We start from the raw sequence: 21,406 nt of genomic DNA, 5'->3' as shown, positions 1-21,406 counted from the left end.
ACTAACAGACTGCTGATGCAGATGGACAGTTTGAAATTTCCTGCTTTGCTGAGAAATCTTCTGGATACATTGTGGCCTATGGGCTGAAGATGGATGCCCTAACATTACAGAGGAACTTCAAGTGACTGTCCAGGCAGTGAGATATCTCTGTCAATCCTAGGGTTTATATATTATCCTTCTGTGGTCTTTGATGGAGTTGAAGATAGATAGTTATAATTATAGTTTTCCTTAGTTATGATAAAAGATACATATAGAACTTTGTATGGGATGGGATGGATGATATTTTCTTTAAATCTTGCTAAAATATTGTAACTATGTTCTTATTTGATAACTGTTCTGTTATACACAATTTGACTGTGTTAAAGTTAAGACCTTTCTTTTTGTTTAAACAGAAAAGAGATGTTGGGGGAAGTCCTGTGCATTTGTCAATAAAGTACTGTTGAGCCTATAGGGAACCAAGATAGGAGGGACTAGGAGTCCAGGAGAACTCTGGGAAGGAGAAACACAGGGAGTCGAGATGTAACGCCATTGGGGTAGGAAGCCCGGAAACCCTCCGGTAAGAGGCATGCTTAGATCAACAATTATGGGGTAATTACTTAAGTCAGAGCTAGCCAGTAAGAAACAATCAAGGCCAACAGCTTCATAACTAATATAGCCTCCTGTGTGTTTATTTGGGACTGATGCGGATCTGGAACCAGGCGGGCGGGAAGGCTCCTCTCAAGGAAAGCTTCTCTTAACACAGTAGCACCATAAACTGCATCTCCATGCTTGGCAGATGTGCTCATAACCAATATTAGCCACATCTGAAAACATATGGAACTCTACACATAATAAGAATTTTGTACTGAAGGAATCATTAAGAATGATTCTCCTACCCAGATATGAACCCTATAAAATATAATCCTAAACTTCCAGGCATGGTGTGCCTATTGGCGCAACAGTGACATGACAGTTATATGAATAACCAACTGCTCCCTGGTTGGGTTTGAGGTCTTTCCAAAATAGAGACCCATGCACAGTCCTGTGAATGAGGGCAATAACCCATGGTGGAGATCTTGGTCCCAAATAGGAGCCTACTACCGTTTGTAATCTCCTTTGACATTATCAAAACACCTTCAAATATTGATGTTTACCAACTCAGAAAAAAATGCTACTCCCAATCTTTCTCTGAGAAGTCTCTCCAAGTTATTCATAATAAAGGTTGTTGTAGGGATCAGCCCTAAACAAGGCATTTTGCTACCCATTTAAGGCTCAGGGAATGTCACAAAGGAAGAAGCTGAAATAACATAAGAACTGGGGATGTGGAGAAAGGCTGTGAAATGCTACCTTATAAGCATGGCATGGTACTGTGAATCATAAAATCACAGCATTTGTGTCTACTGGAAAGTAGATATGAGAATGACCTGACTCAGTGGGAGTCTACTGCTTCCAAGCCTTACCACATGAGTTCCTTTTCAGAGATCTACACATTGGAAGGGCAGAATGGACCACTAAATGTTGTTCTCTTTTCAACAGGTGGGCTTTGCATGTGTTCAACATCTGCTCACATATACAAATAAGCAAATATTGAAAAAATATCTGGGCATCTCAAGGAATTAGAATAAATTAAATAAGATCCACATCAAAATCATAGAAGGGCATAGAGATAAAGATCAGGGAAGACACAAGGGAGGTGAAGACTCAAACACAGCGATGATGAACCAGACAAACTCTTCTTAGAAAGGAGAAGCAAAATTAAAAACATCCAGTAATACTGATCTAGAAAAATAGATACAGGACTCAAATAAACAATATCATTAGCACCGATGTCATGGAAATGCAAAAGGTCATTAGAGACAGTTATGAGAGTGCAGATGCAAAGAGGTTGGCAACTTAACAGAAATGGATGTCCTTGTAACATAAGCAGTACCCAAGATACATTCATGGAACCACAAAAATGACCAGGATGGATATGTGATTCACCAGTTAAAAGCACACACTGTTCTTGCAGAGGACTGAATTTGGTTCCAGCATCTACACCAGGCACCACACAACCACCTATAACTGCAGCTGTGGGAACCCAGTGCTCTACCACCACACAGATTCAGACTCACAAGCACACGTGTGCATGCATGCAGACACACACACACAGAATTATACACAAAGTGTACAAATACTTAGAATAGCAATGATACTCAATTCACAATAAAAATCCCAGTGGAAAAAAGATCTCTGAACCTCCCTGAGCTCCCATGGACCCAAGTCTTACATCTGGGGAACCAGCTTATGCCTGAACCAGGCCACCTGAATATGTGTGTCAGTTGAGGGGGGTTAGGGAGTCTATAGGGCCTCTGGCAGTGAAAGAAGTATTTATCACCAGTGCACAATTGGGCTTTGGGAACCCTTTCTCTATGGAGGGATACTCTCTCAGCCTAGATACTTGTGGGAGGCCTTAGGTCCTGCCCCACATGATGTGGCAGATTTGATTATCTCCCATGGGAGGCTTCACCCTCCCTGAGGAGGGGATGGGGGTTGGGATGGAGGCTGTTAGCAGCAATGGGAGGATGGGATAGGGAACTGGCATTGGTATGTAAAATAAGACTGTTTTAATTTAAATAAAATTTAATGAGAAAATCTGTGAACCATACAGTTCATTGTAGAGTTCCATATAACATCTAAGGAGGCACAGACAAGAATTCATTTCCAATGCATTTTTAAAATACACTTGGAAAACCTTAAAATAGGAATAAACCAAATTCAACAGATTTTTTTAGATTATTCACCACAATATTTGCATTTCACACAGTGCAAAGGGAGTTCATTGTATACTGATGAGTAAATGTGCTAGAATAGTTTTTGCTTCACTGTGATATAATACCTTAAATAGTAACTGGAAATGAACAGTTTTCTTATAATCATGTTTTGATGATTTGGTCCATGCTTGTTTGGTACTATGCACCTGAACAAAATGTAATGGAAATGAGAGCACGTAGCAGAATCAGAAAGGCACAGTACAGAGGGCAGACTATGACTCGAAGGGCAAGGCATTCCTTCCAGGGACTTACTTATTCTGTATATTCTGGATTCTAACATTCCTACAATCTCCCCCAAGTCGCTCCAGTATCTGGAGAGGAAGTATTTAAAGCATCTAATTAATAGAGTGTTTTCCATACTCAAACCTTAACATTCTACTCCTGACCCTAGAGGGTCATTTGCATTTCAGAGTGCTGGATGCATTTAGTTATCTTCATTGCAGGGCCATGAACTCTCAAACCCCCACTTTGATGCTTTTGGCCATGTTTAGACATGTGTTACTTTCTAGGAAGATGCTGATTGACATTACTTATCCAGGAAACCTATGAAGAGCAAAGTAACAGTTCTACCAAAGCTCACCTTGGTGGACCAGCTGTTTTTCTGGAGTGTCTCACATAAGTATGAGTGAGGGATTCCTAGTAGAGTGTGGATGGAGAATTACTTACAGGAACATGGATGCCTCAGGGACAGCTGCACCATAAAATTACTCCAGCATGGATGGCAACTCATGAAAGCTGCTGTCTTTGTGCTCTATGCAGGACCTGAAGGTAGTAAGACATGTTAATTTGGAGAGTCTTCTCCAGGCAGCTTCAGCTGGTCTGAGCCTCAGGATCATCCTTCCTTCCTCCAGAAGAAAGTTAGAAGTTTCACTTAGAAGGGACTTGCTTCACCAAAGCAGCTCAGAGCTGCCTGGAAGCAGGGGTCACTACTTGACCCTAAAATGAACTTCTGTCTTCTGAGTGAGGAGAGCCGTAAAGGGAGACAGTGTCTTATCTGACGTCCCTGGGCACCAGAGAATCCCACGTGCTATCCTGTGGTAAAAAGGGTTTCCTACTCAGTAAGAAACTTGTGTCCACGCGATGATCTGGGCTCCTTAATTTGGCGACAGTGGACCCCACGTGCTCATGCCCATTCCTTTAGTCTCCACATCTGCCTTGTCTCCATTCTGTGAAGTCTGTGGCTGCTCTTCACCCCCACACAGGAAGCTTATACAAATTGCTCCGCTTTCTGCAGTCACTTATGTGACTGTCCAAAGTTAATAGGGCCACGCTTGATTTTTTTAGTGCTGATTTTGAGAAGAGATGACGCCAGCGAAGCACGATTTCCAACCTGCTGCAATGTCCTTATTCTTTGTTGATTAACTTTCTATTCACGGTTTTTTCCCAATGACATGTTCAGTATCTCTTATTACATCCCCTGAAACAGAAGGAAGGAAATAAAAAAGTAACTGAGATTTTCTTCTATACAGACCAAGAAACATGTGGCATATTTTATTAGAGAATAACTACTGTTACCTGGACAGAAGAAATGGAGAGAATTTATAAGAATTTATAAGAATTCAGAATTGTATGTAGGTACCTGTCATTGTGGGAACGGGCCACTGGGAAGGTAATGTTACTTAGTCAGGATTACTATGGCACTGTCAATTTATAGCCCAACACACACTGACATACAGAGATAGAGACAGAGAGACACACACACAGAGACAGAGTTTGTTTGAGGGAGAAATAGGATTAAAAGTAGACCAAAGAAAACATTAATCACCATTCCAAGTTGCTCTCTTCCAGACTACAGTTCACATGTAGCTATATCTATGTAGAAAGAGAAATCAGCCTGGTTGAGAACCCATTGACAAGGCAGAGTGATGTCTTTTACCAGGATGCAGAAGAATGTGAAGAGGAAATATAAGAAACTAATGGAAAATGAAAGTGTTTTATGTATTTCTGGAGCCTTCAAATGGTTTTTCTAAGAACTTTCTTGGAAAGAAAGTATTTTCCAAGCACTATCTCTACCCCAATATGACAAACTGGCCTTTCCCACTATCTCACACCAGTTTGCTTGTGTATTCTTATGTGGTGTAACTTCTATGGAATTATCTTTCTGTCACCATAGATACTTCCAGAAAAGAAGGTCATGAATAAAATGTGAGTACGTATGTATTTGTGTTTTAAGTTAACTACATGATGCAGTGTGTTTCTATACATATGAAGAGTGACTGAAAGGAGAATAGTTTGTTAGGCCTTGACACATGTGAGGGGAACTTGTCTCATCTCCCTGTTTCCATCTGACTCTTGTATGAGGAAGATAAATCTGTGACCCTCTCACAGTAACCTGGATTCAGGGGATATTTGCAAAAACCTCTATCCCCTTCTATTTCTCAGCATCAAGCCAAATGCTGTCATCCATTATAAAGAGAGGGCGATAACTCTTCTATTTTTTAGAGCTTAAACTTTAAGAATCACTGTGTTGGAGAAGACAGATGGTGAGGGGAAATTGGGAGTGTCTATAACCCTTTGGTTGGTATTCACCTTCTACACACATGTGAACGTTTTTTTAGCAACACAATGCAAGTGGCATTTGTAATGGGCAAATCAGAACATAGATATAGGCAACGGAAACTGTTGGTGAATCTTCTCTAGAGCTTGTGATCTCAGCAACATCACTATATGCAAAGTCTCAAATTCTCCAATGCACATGTGCTGCTGGAAGCTGTTCGTTTAACCACGAACACCAGACAAGTCTGGAGTTTATAGTGCATTGAGTTTAATGAAAGGGACACAAACAAAACCACATTCATAAATAGAGATGCAAAGTGTATTCAGTGCAGGGAATGAAATGACAAAGTTGGCCTGAGAGAGGATAGGAGATCTTGTGGCTTTACTTCAATTCATTAGCCAGTCACAGTGCAGGACTGGGGGAGCATGTGATGGAAGCTTCAGCCATGATGTCCTTATCAATCATAGAGTATGCAACTTCTTTCCCCTTAGATTCTGCCTGCCAGGTTAGTCCTCAGAAATGTGGATGATGGAAAGTTGTCTTTTTTGAAGCAAGGAAGATCACACGCATCTAGCTGCCAACATTATTTGGCTCTATTTACATTCCATCCACTCATTTGCTTCTATCCTCTTCCTCGATTTCAGAAATTTGCTGCAAAAACTCATGTGTTAGATTTGACTCACTCATTCCTTCTTGATGTCACCCGCTCCATATGTAGTTAGCCAAGATGCCTAGATACTGGGTATCTGCAGGACTAACAAAGTAATACAACCCCCTTGAAACAAGTTTATGGGACACATCTTCAACCTATTCTCCTTAACAGGAAAATGAAAATACAAACACTATTTTCCTCCTGAGCTGTTGCAAACACTCATTCAAATTCAAATATACACACTTAGATTATTACACATACCAGGCTGAAACTATTGTTTCTTTTTAATGCTTATCTTGTCACCATCAATCTTTCCAGCATGCTGATAAACCCATTATTTCATTTCCACTAATTTCCATAATGAATTCTCCTCCCCAATATTTAAATTGGGAGTAAAACAACAAACAAATTTCTAGTTTCTTTAGATCACAGCACAGAATGACTGTCCTGTTTCTAATGAGTTTCTTTTCATCTTTTCCAATATCTGTCTCATGAAATTTATAGATTTTATTTCTGTCTCAACAAAGTATAGCCTTCTTGATTATCAACAGGCATTGCACTACACTTCTGGTCAACAAATATTAGGTGAATAAGTGAATTTGGTGATTTAAAAAGCACTGATGCATTTTTCATAACTGAAATTTGTTTGATATGTGCTCAGAGCTGTCAATTCATTCAACACCAAAAGTATCTAAAAAGTTCATATCCTATGATTCTTGTCAAATTACTCCAAGAAATTTTCATCTTCACATTTGGAGGCAGATTTTCCTTAAGTGCCATTACCTTCAAGTACTGACAAGATTTTACAAACATGTAACCAATTCACATTTTTATATCATATATAACATATTCTCACATTTTATTTCACATCCCTCTAACAAAAATCAGGAATAAGTGAAACCTTAACCAAAGGCATTATAAACTTCACATAGTTTTGACAGAGCAAAGACCTATCAGTAGCTGTACTTAGGAAACAAATCTATTAAAACATGGGGAACAGGGCGAGGGGGGGGTAGTGGGACCTGGGAAGAATAGAGGGGGTAAAGAGGAAGGGAGTTGGTCATGGGGGAACAGGAAGTTGAGGGGGTGGGGGTAGAATAGGGGGAAGAGGGAATCATAGGATCGAAGACAGATCAGGCACCAGAGTGACCTCGAGTGATCTAAAGGTATAACATCAATTGGCAAGCTAAGCAATAGTGGAAGGACCACCTCGAATGCCCATTCCTGATAATGAACTTGATGTCTATAACTATCCGGGAGCCTTCATCCTGGGACTGATGGAAGCAGAGGCAAACACACATCTAAGCACTGAACTGAACCCAAGGAACCCAGTGACAGAGAGAGAGGAATGATGAGCAAATTGGCAAAGAATGGGCTGGCAAAACCAGCAGAGACAGCTGATCTGAACAGGGGAGTGCTCTTAGACCCCAGACCGACAGTGGGGAGGTCAGAATGGGACTGATCTGGACCCCCCAAATGTGAGTGTCAGTGAGAAGGCCTGGACAACCTATGGGGCTCTGAGCTGTGGATCAGTGTCTATTCCTGGTATACAATCTGTCTTCATGTGCCTATAGCACAAAGAGAGATGCTCTCTCAGCCTGGACTCTTAGGGGAGTGCCTTGACCCTACCAAGAGTAAAATGATAGACTCTAGACATCCCCTATGTGGAAGTATGTGGCAATAGGGTGGGAGGGAGGGTGGAAGGGGAGTGCGGGAGGAGGGGAGGGAGAGGGAACTGGGATTGACATGTAAAACAAGCTATTTAAAATTAAAAAAAAAACTAACGAAAAAAAAAAAAAGATTAGTGTGCCCGTAGAGTATCATCTTGGTTGCAGCACTTGATGCCAAAAGAGCCATGTCACTGTGCCAGAGACTAGTCCCTCAGCAGGGCGTCCTAACCTGTGTGAAGCGTGGAAAGCAAGCGGAGCACTAGGAAACATCTGCTGTTCTGTGTCCTGGCTGTGGGCAGATGCATTCAAACAGCTGCTTCAAGCTCCCGTTGCTGTGACTGCCCCTCCATGATGGACTGCACCCTGAACTGTGTGCCGGAATAAACCCTTTCTCCCTTGAGTTACCTTTGTGTGGGTGTCTTGTCATAGCCACAGGAAAAGCAAATAATAGCTTCTATTATTTGAAAAAGAATTCCATTGGATTTCACAGCTGTAGATAGAAGCTTCGTGACAGAGACTGTAAATGAGGGACAGGAGAGGCTTTCTGCCCATCTTCATGCCAACTGTGATATCCATGACAACTGTTACTTGATTATCATGATCAGCCTCTAGAAGGGGCAGTATGAAGTCAAGGGAGGAAATATGGACTAAAAAGAACGTAATACTTGCTACAGATTAGATGGTTCTTTATGTAAGAATATAAAAGTTTGGAGGACGAAAAAAAAAACATTACATGGGGATAGAAATAATCTACAGTATTATAGACAAAGTAAATGCAGTACATGAATTGAAGTTGACACTTATTATGCATTGAATTGTCAAATGAGAACTTAATTTCTTTACCGTATGGAATGTAAAAGCTGAAGCAGGAAATAAATCAAATCCTACTGTAATTCATATCCTACTACTTCCTATTTATGAAGACAATCAGCCAACCAATCAACCTTATACACAAGCACGCAAACCCAGTGAATAATCCTTTTTCTTTAAAACTCATTCATATTAAAAATGTAGGTGAAGTGAATTTCCTCCTTTATAAAAATATTGTTGGATACACCTGGTAGATGGCTCAGTGGGTAAAATGATTGGCCTACATTGTGAGGTCTTATATTTAAATCCCTACTACCCACATTGATGCTGCCTGGTGAACTGCCTGTAATTCTAGAACTTGGTAGTAGTTGGAGAAAGGTGGATGCCTAGACTAACTTAATAGATTGGTTCTTGTTTGAACTGAAACTAGCATGACAGGGGAGTCACAGTGGCTGGAATCACCAGGAGATAACAGATAGAATCCAGGCCAACTGTCAAGAACAGTCTTGTGAAAAGCGTGACTCAACGGGTTGATGCTGATATTGCCAGCAGATCCAAGTACAGAAAACTACAGTTCTTTCTGCCATCTTGATTAAATGCCTTCCTCAACCACTGGTCTCAAATCATTGTCTAGACGACAGAAGTGTTTCATGCTGGAGGCTGACTCGGTTTACCCTTCACTTTGCCACAGACCAGCTTATCACCCTCCATAAGAAAAATGGAGGAAAGGTAAGAAGCTTTTGAGAACCTTTCCCCAAAGTTGGTACCTATTATTTTTAGCCTGTTACCATACAACTACACCTTGAGATGGAGAGTCCAAAGAGTCTCAGGTTTTCCTGAAGACACAAGCGGCACAAAGTCATTCTTTAGCAGTGTGGACTGTCAGACTTGATTTTGGGAGATTAGAACGCTGTGTATCTAATCCCCTATGTGGAAGGAATTGGCAATAGGGTGGGAAGCTGGGGGAGTAGTGGGGGCGCGGGAGGAGGGGAGGGAGAGGGAACTGGGATTGACATGTAAAACAAGCTATTTAAAATCAAATAATTTAAAAATCTATAAAAAAGAATTCTGTGTATCTAATCAGGGTCTACGTCTTGCAAGTTCTTCTCATTCTGCTCTCATCTCAACTACTCAAATGTTCTGTGATTGTGAGAATTCTTTCACTCTCTTTGACTTAGCAAGCACATGGGTAAAGGCAAACTCTCTAAAAGCACAGTTCTGTCAGCAAGTCAGTCACCTCTGTCCTACAGTGCAGTTTCTATTCCTTCGTACTTCTGCATCAGTTTGAAAAAGATGGTCTAAAAATGAGTGGCTGAGAAAAAGTATAATTTATCAGTAATGTATATGCTTAGGGAAAGTTACAAAATGTGTCAAACCCAACTCAAACTCAAGAACAGCACTAGGAGTGAAGAGAAGTGTAAACAGGAATAACAATCTGAAACGAGAGCTAGATGTTACTGTAGATGGAGGACAGTTTGCTGCCCCAGGCATATAACTAAGTGCATTCTTTGATTAATTTTGTTACTTGATCATTTTACTTCTATATGAAATGTACTCTGATTACCCTCTACTCTCTTACCTTCATCTCATCCCTTTCAATTCTTTAAGAATGTTAGAAATTCAATTCATTTCAGAATCCTATGCCTAATTCTTCGAAATCAGTGTTTTTCAACATTCCCAATGCTGTGACTCTTTAATACAGTTCCTCATAAAATTATTTTAGTTGCTACTTTATAGGTTTGTTACTGTTATGAAATGGAATGCAAATATCTGATATGCAGGATATAATTTCATTGTTACAAATTTACCTGAAAGGGTCACAAGCTATATGTTAAGAACCACTGTTCTGTGTTCTTTTGGAGCCTGTCCTGGAACTTGCTCTGTAGACCTCCACGTGCTGGGATTAAAGTCGTGTGCCACCAACATCCAGCCTTGTACTGTGTTCTTATTGCAGCCAATAACTGGACATTCCCAGGTTGGAGAATGATAAAGGCCATTCTTAGCCATCTCTTCACTATATGCTATTCTCTCAAGTACACTAGAATTTCCCAATGACAGATTCATGAGCAGTGATATTTTCTTCATTTCCATACACTTTGTGGTATTAAATTCACTCTAAATTTCTGACAAAAACATTTGTTCTAAATTTGCATCTATGATTGGGTTTATGATTCACTAATTCGTTTTTTAGTGAAAAAAACTCATCTACTCACTGTGCTTTTATGGAGAGATGGATTCTTGTGATGTAGCAACAGACAACAGAAAAGTGCTTAACAACCTCAAAGGCTTTTCCTGTCTTCTAGGCTCAAATATAAAATGGAGACCCAGTCACATTAACCTGTAGGTCCAGTCCTGTTCATACAAGACCAAGCATGACTTGCTTTTCCCTTCATTACTTTCATTCATGATTTTCATATCTTCCCTGTTGATAGCCTCCACTGCCAGGACCGAGAGCAGCTGATGGTCATGCTTCTGGCTTGCAAGTTCCTGAACCAGAGAAGAACCAGTCTAATGTCAGAAAAAAAGTTGGGTTCAGGCTTCTATTTCCTTTTGACACAGCCCAATCATTGAGTGTCTGTATTAGGAACACCAACTACTCTTATATCAGTGAAGTACATGGTTTGTAGATAGCTGAAAGAAATATTAACAGGATTTAATTAAGGCTCCACATATTTTAGTCTTGATAAATTACTCATCCTTTACAAACCTGTTTCTTCTCTATATCAACCAGGTCATTCACACAGGGCAATATGCACTGAGAATGAAAGATTATACTGTATGTGCTCATATCTTGTTTTTTTTCTTTCCAACTACGTTGTTGGAGATTAAAGAGTAAATTCAAATATCCCGGAATGGGAGATTAACATCATAGCAGGAAATGGAAGAAACAACACTGAAGTTTCATTTTGTAACATCATATCCCACACTATGATTTGGCTTTCCCTCATCATTGGGCTCATTGGACTGATTGGAAACACATTACTGCTATGGTTTCTGGGCTTCCATATGCAGAAGAATGTCTTTTCTGTCTATATCCTCAACCTGGCTGGTGCTGACTGTCTCTTCATGTGTTTTTTTTCTTTTATCATTTTTTATTTTAATTTTAAATAGCTTGTTTTACATGTCAATCCCAGTTCCCTCTCCCTCCCCCCTCCCGCAATCCCCTTCCATCCCCCCAGCCTCCCACCCTATTGCCAATTCCTTCCACATAGGGGATATCTAGAGTCTGTCATTTCACTCCAGGTAGGGTCCAGGCACTCCCCTAAGAGTCCAGGCTGAGAGAGCATCCCTCTTTGTGCTATGGGCACACAATTGACTGTTTGCATTCCAGGGATAGACACTGATCTACTGCTCAGGGCCCCATAGGTTGCCCAGGACTTATCACTGACACTCACATTTGGGGGGGTCCAGATCAGTCCCATGCTGGCCTCCCCATTGTCGGTCTGGGTTCCAAGAGCTCTCCCCTGTTCAGATCAGCTGTCTCTGCTGGTTTTGCCACCCCATTCTTTGCCAATTTGCTCATCACTCCTCTCTCTCTGTCACTGGATTCCCTGGGTTGAGTTCAGTGCTTAATTGTGTGCTTGCCTCTGCTTCCATCAGTCACTGGACGAAGGCTCCTGGATGGTTATAGACATCAAGTTCTTTATCAGGAATGGGCAATCGAGGTGGTCTCTCCCCCTATTGTTTAGCTTGTCAAATAGTGTTATCCCTTTAGATCACTAGAGATCACTCTGGTGCCTGAACTGTCTTCTAACCTATGATTATCTCTTCCCCCTATTCTACCCCATCCACTAAACTTCCTGTTCCCCCATGACCTACTCTCTCTTCCTCTTCTCCCTGTCTCTTCTTTCCAGCTTCCACTCCCCCACCCCTTACTGTGTTACCCATCCATCACAGGATCTTGTCTCAATCCTCTTCTCTTTGGTACTATGCATATATGCATATTTTTAGGTTCATTCCTGTTTCCCAGACTCTCTATCAGTGGAAGTGCAGACTGGCACTATCCTGATCCATGTGTAAAATCCATACATGAGTGAGTAAATACCATGTTTCTCTTTTTGTGACTGGGTTACCTCACTCAGGATGGTTTCTTCCGGGGCTATCCATTTACCTGTGAATTTCAAGATTCCATTGTTTTTTTTCTGCTGAGTAATACTCCATTGTGTAAATGTACCACATTTTCTCTATCCACTGTTCATTTGAAGGGCATCTAGGTAGCTTCCACGTTCTGGATATTACAAATAATGCTGCTATGAACATAGTGTAGCAGATGCCGTTGTTGTATGAATTTGCCTCATTTGGATATATGCCTAACAGTGGAATTGCTGGGTCTTGTGGTAGATTAATTCCCATTTTCCTGAGGAATCTCCATACTGATTTCCAAAGAGGCTGTACGTATTGGCACCCCCACCAGCAGTGGAGGAGTCTTCCCCGCTCTCCACATCCTCTCCAGCATAAATTGTCTTCAGTGTTTTTGATTTTAGCCATTCTGACAGGAGAAAGATGGTATCTCAGAGTTGTTTTGATTTGCATTTCCCTGAAGGATAAGGATGTTGATCACTTTCTTAAGTGTCTGTTGGCCATTTTAGCCTCCTCTATTGAGAATTCTCTATTTAGTTCTGAAACCCAGCTTTTTTTTCAGCTGCCAAATTCTTTTTTTTAATCATTTTTATTTTAATTTTAAATAGCTTGTTTTACATGTCAATCCCAGTTCCCTCTCCCTCCCCTCCTCCCGCACTCCCCTTCCACCCTCCCTCCCACCCTATTGCCAAATCCTTCGACATAGGGGATGTCTAGAGTCTATCATTTTACTCTTGGTAGGGTCAAGGCACTCCCCTAAGAGTCCAGGCTGAGAGAGCATCTCTCTTTGTGCTATAGGCACATGAAGACAGATTGTATACCAGGGATAGACACTGATCCACAGCTCAGAGCCCCATAGGTTGCCCAGGCCTTCTCACTGACACTCACATTTGGGGGGTCCAGATCAGTCCCATTCTGACCTCCCCACTGTCGGTCTGGGGTCCAAGAGCACTCCCCTGTTCAGATCAGCTGTCTCTGCTGGTTTTGCCAGCCCATTCTTTGCCAATTTGCTCATCACTCCTCTCTCTCTGTCACTGGGTTCCTTGGGTTCAGTTCAGTGCTTAGTTGTGTGTTTGCCTCTGCTTCCATCAGTCCCAGGATGAAGGCTCCCGGATAGTTATAGACATCAAGTTCATTATCAGGAATGGGCATTCGAGGTGGTCCTTCCACTATTGCTTAGCTTGCCAATTGATGTTATACCTTTAGATCACTCGAGGTCACTCTGGTGCCTGATCTGTCTTCGATCCTATGATTCCCTCTTCCCCCTATTTTACCCCCACCCCCTCAACTTCCTGTTCCCCCATGACCAACTCCCTTCCTCTTTACCCCTCTATTCTTCCCAGGTCCCACTACCCCCCTTGCCCTGTTCCCCATCCATTCAGAGGATCTTGTCTCCATCCTCTTCTCTTGGGTACTATGCATATATGCATATCTTTTAGGTTCTTTCCTGTTTCCCAGACTCTCTATCTGTGGAAGTGCAGACTGGCACTATCCTGATCCATATTTAAAATCCATATATGAGTGAGTACATACCATGTTTGTCTTTTTGCGACTGGGTTACCTCACTCAGGATGGTTTCTTCCAGTGCTATCCATTTCCCTGCGAATTTCAAGATTCCATTGTTTTTTTCTGCTGAGTAATACTCCATTGTGTAAATGTACCACATTTTCTCTATCCACTCTTCAGTTGAGGGGCATCTAGGTTGCTTCCAGGTTCTGGCTATTACAAACAATGCTGCTATGAACATAGTGGAGCAGATGCCCTTGTTGTATGAACCTGCCTCATTTGGATAAATGCCTAAGAGTGGAATTGCTGGGTCTAGTGGTAGATTAATTCCCATTTTCCTGAGGAATCTCCATACTGATTTCCAAAGAGGCTGTATGAGTCGGCATTCCCACCAGCAGTGGAGGAGTGTTCCTCTCTCTCCACAACCTCTCCAGCATAAATTGTCTTCGGTGTTTTTGATTCTAGCCATTCTGACAGGAGTAAGATGGTATCTCAGAGTTGTTTTGATTTGCATTTCCCTGATGGCTAAGGATGTTGAGCACTTTCTTAAGTGTCTCTTGGCCATTTTAGCCTCCTCTACTGAGAATTCTCTATTTAGCTCTGTACCCCACCTTTCAAGTGGATCCTTTGGTGTTTTGGAGACTTGTTTCTTGAGTTCTTTGTAAATTTTGGAGATTAGCCCTCTGTCAGATGTAGGGTTAGTGAATATCTTTTCCCATTCTGTGGCCTGCCTTTTTGTCTTTTTGATTGTGTCCTTTGCCTTACAGAAGCTTTTTAGTTTCAGAAGGTCCCATTTGTTAATTGTTGATCTCAGTGCCTGTGCCACTGGTGTTATGTTTAGGAAGTGGTCTCCTGTACCAACTCGTTGAAGAGTATCTCCCACTTTCTCTTCTAAAAGTTTCAGTGTGGCTGGATTTATGTTGAGATCTTTGATCCATTTGGACTTAAGTTTTGTACAAGGCGATAAACATGGATCTATCTGCAGTCTTCTGCATACCATTACCCAGTTATGCCAGCACCATTTGTTGTAGATGCTTTCTTTTTCCACTGTACAGTTTTAGCTTCTTTGTCAAAAATCAGGTGTTCATAGGTGTGTGGGTTAAAATTAGGGCTTTCGATTCGGTTCCATTGGTCTACCTGCCTATTTTTGTGCCAATACCAACCTGTTTTCAGGACTATAGCTCTATAATAGAGCTTGAAGTCAGGTATGGTGATGCCTCCTGAAGTTCCTTTATTGTATAGGGATGTTTTGGCTATCCTGGGCCTTTTGTTTTTCCATATAAAGTTGATTAATGTTCTTTCCAGGTCCTTGAAGAATTGTGATGGAATTTTGATAGGGATTGCATTGAATCTATAGACTGCTTTTGGCAAGATTGCCATTTTTATTATGTTGATCCTACCAATCCAAGAGCATGGGAGATCTTTCCATTTTCTGGTATCTTCTTTGATTTCTTTCTTCAAAGACACAAAGTTCTTGATATACAGGTCTTTCACTTCCTTGGTTAACATTATCCCCAGATATTTGATGCTGTTTTTGGCTATTGTAAAAGGTGATGTTTCTCTGATTTCTTTCTCAGTCACTTCATCATCTGTATATAATAGGGCCACTGATTTTTTTGAGTTTACCTTGTATCCTGCCACATTGCTGAAGGTGTTTATCAGCTCTAGGAGTAACCTTGCGGAGTTTTTTGGGTCACTTATGTAAACTATCATATCATCTGCAAATAGTGAAAGCTTGACTTCTTCTTTTCCTATTTGTATCCCCTTGATCTCCTTTTGTTGTCTTATTGCTGTAGCTAGAACTGCAAGTACAATATTGAAGAGATATGGAGAGAGTGGACAGCCTTGTCTTGTTCCTGATTTTAGAGGAATTGCTTTGAGTTTCTCTCCATTTAGTTTGATGTTAGCTGTTGGCTTACTGTATATTGCTTTTATTATATTCAGGTATGTTCCTGTTATCCCTGATCTCTCTAGGACCTTTATCATGAAGGGGTGCTGGATTTTGTCAAAGGCTTTTTCAGCATCTAGTGAGATGATCATGTGGTTTTTCTTTTGCAGATTGTTAATATGGTGGATTACATTGATAGATTTTCTAATGTTGAACCATCCCTGCATTCCTGGAATGAAGCCTACTGGATCATGGTGGATGATTTTTCTGATGTGTTCTTGACTCCGGTTTGCAAGTATTTTATTGAGTATTTTTGCATCAATGTTCATGAGGGAAATTGGTCTATAGTTCTCTTTCTTAGTTGTGTCTTTGTGTGGCTTGGGTATCAAGGTAATTGTAGCCTCGTAGAAAGAGTTTGGCAGTGAGCCTCCTGCTTCTATAGTGTGGAATACTTTGACGAGTATTGGAATGAGCTCTTCTTTGAATTTCTGGTAGAATTCTGCACTGAAGCCATCTGGGCCTGGGCTTTTTTTGTTTGGGAGACTTTTGATGACTGCTTCTATTTCATTAGGGGTTATAGGTCTGTTTAGATTATTTATCTGTTCTTGATTTAGTTTTGGCAAGTGATATCTATCCAGGAAATTGTCCATTTCCTTTACATTTTCAAATTTTGTGGAGTACAGATTTTCAAAGTATGCCCTGATGATTCTCTTGATTTCCTCAGAGTCCGTTGTTATGTCCCCTTTCTCATCCCTGATTTTGTTAATTAGCATGTTCTCTCTCTGTCTTTTGGTTAGTTTGGACAGAGGTTTGTCTATTTTGTTGATTTTCTCAAAGAACCAACTCTTTGTTTCATTGATTCTTCTCAATGTTTTCCTGGTTTCTACTTGATTGATTTCAGCCCTCAATTTGATTATTTCCTGGTGTCTGCTCCTCCTGGGGAGTTTGCTTCTTTTGTTCTAGAACATTCAGCTGTGCTATTAATTCTCTAGTATGACTGTTCTCCAGTTTTTTCATGTGGGCACTTAGTGCTATAAACTTTCCTCTCAGCACTGCTTTCAAAGTGTCCCATAAGTTTGTGTATGTTGTGTCTTCATTCTCATTGAAATCGAGGAAGTCTTTAATTTCTTTTTTTATTTGTTCCTTTACCCAGGGATGGTGCAATTGTGCATTGTTCAATCTCCATGAAGTTATGACCCAACTGGGTTTAACAGACATCTATAGAACATTCCACCCAAATACAAAGGGATATACCTTCTTCTCGGCACCACATGGAACCTTCTCTAAAATTGACCACATAATAGGAAACATAGCAAATCTCCACAGATACAAAAAAATTGGAATAACCCCCTTCATCTTATCAGACCACCATGCATTAACATTAGAATTCAACAATAACACAAATCGCAGAAACCCAGCTTTTAATTGGATCCTTTGGTGTTTTGGAGATTTGTTTCTTGAGTTCTTTGTAAATTTTGAAGATTAGCCCTCTATCAGATGTGGGGATAGTGAATATCTTTTCCCATTCTGTGGACTGCCTTTTTGTCTTGTTGACTGTGTCCTTTGCCTTACAGAAGCATTTTAGTTTCAGGAGGTCCCATTTGTTAATTGGCGATCTCAAAGTCTGTGCCACTGGTGTTATGTTTAGGAAGTGGTCTCCTATACCAACTCATTGAAGAGTATCTCCCACTTTCTCTTCTAAAAGTTTCAGTGTGGCTGTATTTATGTTGAGACCTTTGATCCATTTGAACTTAAGTTTTGTACAAGGCGATAAACATGGATTTATCTGCAGTCTTCTGCATACCAGTACCCAGTTATGCCAGCACCATTAGGTGAAGATTCTTTTTTCCATTATACAGTTTTAGCTTCTTTGTCAAAAATCAAGTGTTCATAGGTGTGTGAGTTAAAATTAGAGCTTTCGATTCTGTTCCATTGGTCTACCTGCCTATTTTTTGCCAATACCAAGCTGTTTTCAGGACTATAGCTCTATAATAAAGCGTGAAGTCAGGTATGGTGATGCCTCCTGAACTTTCTTTATTGTATAGGGTTGTTTTGGCTGTACTGGGCCTTTTGTTTTTCCATATAAAGTTGATTAATATTCTTTCCAGGTCCTTGAAGAATTGTGATGGAATTTTGATAGGGATTGCATTGAATCAGCAGAGTGCGTTTGCAAGATTGCCATTTTTATTATGTTGATCCTACCAATCCAAGAGCATGGGAGATCTTTCCGTTTTCTGGTATCCTCTTTGATTTCTTTCTTTAAACACTCAAAGTTCTTGATATGCAGGTGTTTATCAGCTCTAGGAGTTCCTTGTGGAATTTTTTGGGTACTTATGTAAACTATCATATCATCTGCAAATAGTGAAAGCTTGACTTCTTCTTTTCCTATTTGTATCCCCTTGATCTCCTTTTGTTGTCTTATTGCTGTAGCTAGAACTGCAAGTACAATATTGAAGAGATATGGAGAGAGTGGACAGCCTTGTCTTGTTCCTGATTTTAGAGGAATTGCTTTGAGTTTCTCTCCATTTAGTTTGATGTTAGCTGTTGGTTTACTGTATATTGCTTTTATTATATTCAGGTATGTTCTTGTTATCCCTGATCACTCTAGGACCTTTATCATGACTGGGTGCTGGATTTTGTCAAAGACTTTTGCATCTAGTGAGGTGATCATGTGGTTTTTCTTTCGCAGTTTGTTTGTATGGTGGATTACATTGATAGATTTTATAATGTTGAACTATCCCTGCATTCCTGGGATGAAGCCTACTTCATCATGTTGGATGATTTTTCTGATGTGTTCTTGACTCCGGTTTCCTAGTGTTTTATTGTATATTTTTGCATCGATGTTCATGAGGGAAATTGGTCTATAGTTTTCTTTCTTAGTTGTGTCTTTTTGTGGCTTGCATATCAAGGTAATTGTAGCCTCCTAAAAAGAGTTTGGCAGTGAGCCTCCTGCTTCTATTGTGTGGAATACTTTGAGGAGTATCGCAATTAGCTATTCTTCGAATTTCTGTTAGAATTCTGCAGTGCAGCCATCTGGGCCTGGGCTTTTTTGGTTTGGGAGACTTTTGATGACTGCTTCTATTTCATTAGCCGTTATAGGTCTATTTAGATTGTTTATCTGCTCTTGATTTAGTTTTGGCAAGTGATATCTATCCAGGAAATTGTCCATTTCCTTTAAATTTTCAAATTTTGTGGAGTACAGATTTTCAAAGTAGGCCCTGATGATTCTCTGGATTTCCTCAATGTCCGTAGTTATGTCCCCTTTTCCATTCTTGATTTTGTTAATTAGCATGCTCTCTCTCTGTCTTTTGATTAGTTTGGACAGAGGTTTGTCTGTTATGTTGATTTTCTCAAAGAACCAACTCTTTGTTTCATTGATTCTTCTCAGTGTTTTCCTGGTTTCTACTTGATTGATTTCAGCCCTCAATTTGATTATTTCCTGGCGTCTGCTCCTCCTGGGTGAGTTTGCCTCTTTTTGTTCTAGAACATTCAGCTGTGCTATTAATTCTCTAGTGTGACTGTTCTCCAATTTTTTCATGTGTGCACTTAGTGCTACAAACTTTCCTCTCAGCACTGCTTTCAAATTGTCCCATAAGTTTGTGTATATTTGTCTTCATTCTCATTGAAATCGAGGAAGTCTTTATATTCTTTTTTTATTTCTTCCTTTACCCAGGGATGGTGCAATTGTGCATTGTTCAATCTCCATTGTTTTGTAGGGTTTCTGTGATTCGTGATATTGTTGAATTCTAATTTTAATGCATGGTGGTCTGATAAGATACAGGGGGTTATTCAAATTTTTTTTGTATCTGTGGAGATTTGCTATGTTTCCTATTATGTGGTCAATTTTAGAGAAGATTCCATGTGGTGCCGAGAAGAAGGTATATCCCTTTTTATTTGGATGGAATGTTCTATAGATGTCTGTTAAACCCAGTTTGGTCATAACTTCTATTAGTTCCTACTATAAGTGTGTGAGATTTTATGTGCATTTTGAGCTTTAGTAATGTTTTTTCACGAATGAAGGTGCCTTTGTATTTAGGGCATAGATGTTTAAAATTGAGACTTCATCTTGATGTACTTTTCCTTTGATGAACATGAAGTGTCCTTCTTCATCTCTTTTGATTGATTTTAATTTGAAGTGTAATTTGTTATATATTAGGATTCCTACACCTGCTTGTATCTTGGGACCGTTTTATTGGAAGATCTTTTCCCAACCCTTTACTCTGAGATAACGTCTGTCTTTGAGGTTGAGATATGTTTCTTGCATTCAGCAGAAGGAAGGGTTCTGTCTTCGTATCCATTCTGCTAGTCTGTGTCTTTTTATAGGCAAGTAGAGGCCATTGACATTGAGGGATATTAATGACCATTGATAGATGATTCTTGTTTGTGCTTGAATTATTGTTAGTGAAGTTATTTTGTGTAGGTTCTCCTCCCTTCTTCTTTTGGTGTTTTGAAAAGTGGGATTATATATTGCCTGTGTCTTTGTGAATGTACTTATCTTCCTTAGATCTAGGTTTTCCTTCTTGCACTTTCTGTAGAGCTGGATTCATGGATACATATTGTTTAAATCTGGCTTTGTCATGGAATATTTTGTTTTCTCCATCTATGATCATTGAGAGCTTTGCTGGATATAGTAGTCTGGGCTGGCATCCTTGTTCCCTTAGCGTTTGTAGGACATCTGTCCAGGATCTTCTGGCTTTCATCTTTTCCATTTAGAAATCAGGTGTAATTCGGATAAGTTTGCCTTTGTATGTTACTTGGCCTTTTTCTCTAGCTGCTCTTAATATTTTCTCTTTACTCTGTAGGTTTGATGTTTTAATTATTATATGGCGAGGTGACTCCTTCTGGTCCAGCCTATTTGGTGTTCTGTAAGATTCTTGTATTTTCATAGGCATATCTTTCTTTAGGTTAGGGAAGTTTTCTTCTATGATTTTGTTGAATATGTTTTCTGTACCTTTGCGTTGTATTTCTTTGCCTTCTTCTATACCTATTATTATTCACGTTTGGCTTCTTCACGGTGTCCCATATTACCTGGATATTTTGTATTAAGGATTTGTTGGTTTTGAGATTTTCTTTGGTTGACAACTCTATATCCTCTAATGAGTCTTCAACACCTGAGATTCTCTCTTCTATCTCTTATATTCTATTGGTGATACTTGCATCTGTATTTCCTGATCGTTTAACCAGCCTTTCTACTTCCAGCATCCCTTCATTCTGTGTTTTCTTTATCGTTTCTATTTCAGCTTTCAAGCCTTCAACTGTTTGAGTTTTTCCTTCATTTTTTGGTTGATTTTTCTGGTGCTCTTTAGATTCTTTGAGAGATTTGTTTATTTCTTGAAATTTCCCCCCATTTCATGGATTTTTTTGTTTTTCTTCTATTTCTTTAAGGGATTTCCTCATCTCTTCTTTGAGGGTGTCCATCATCTTCATGAAATGATTTTTAAGGTCTGCCTCCTCTTCTTCGTCTATGTAGTGCTTTTTGGGTCTTGCTGGTGTTGGATCTCTATATTCTGG

At 40.1% G+C, this 21,406-nt stretch overlaps 1 pseudogene; it reads left to right on the top strand.

The window, feature by feature from the left end:
* LOC101827307 overlaps positions 1-21,406 on the top strand; it is a 49,708-nt pseudogene that overhangs the window by 26,969 nt on the left and 1,333 nt on the right.

This window comes from Mesocricetus auratus, unplaced genomic scaffold (assembly GCF_017639785.1).
Source record: "Mesocricetus auratus isolate SY011 unplaced genomic scaffold, BCM_Maur_2.0 Super-Scaffold_100030, whole genome shotgun sequence".
NCBI lineage: Eukaryota > Metazoa > Chordata > Mammalia > Rodentia > Cricetidae > Mesocricetus > Mesocricetus auratus.
This window is presented reverse-complemented; position numbering and strand designations above follow the sequence as displayed.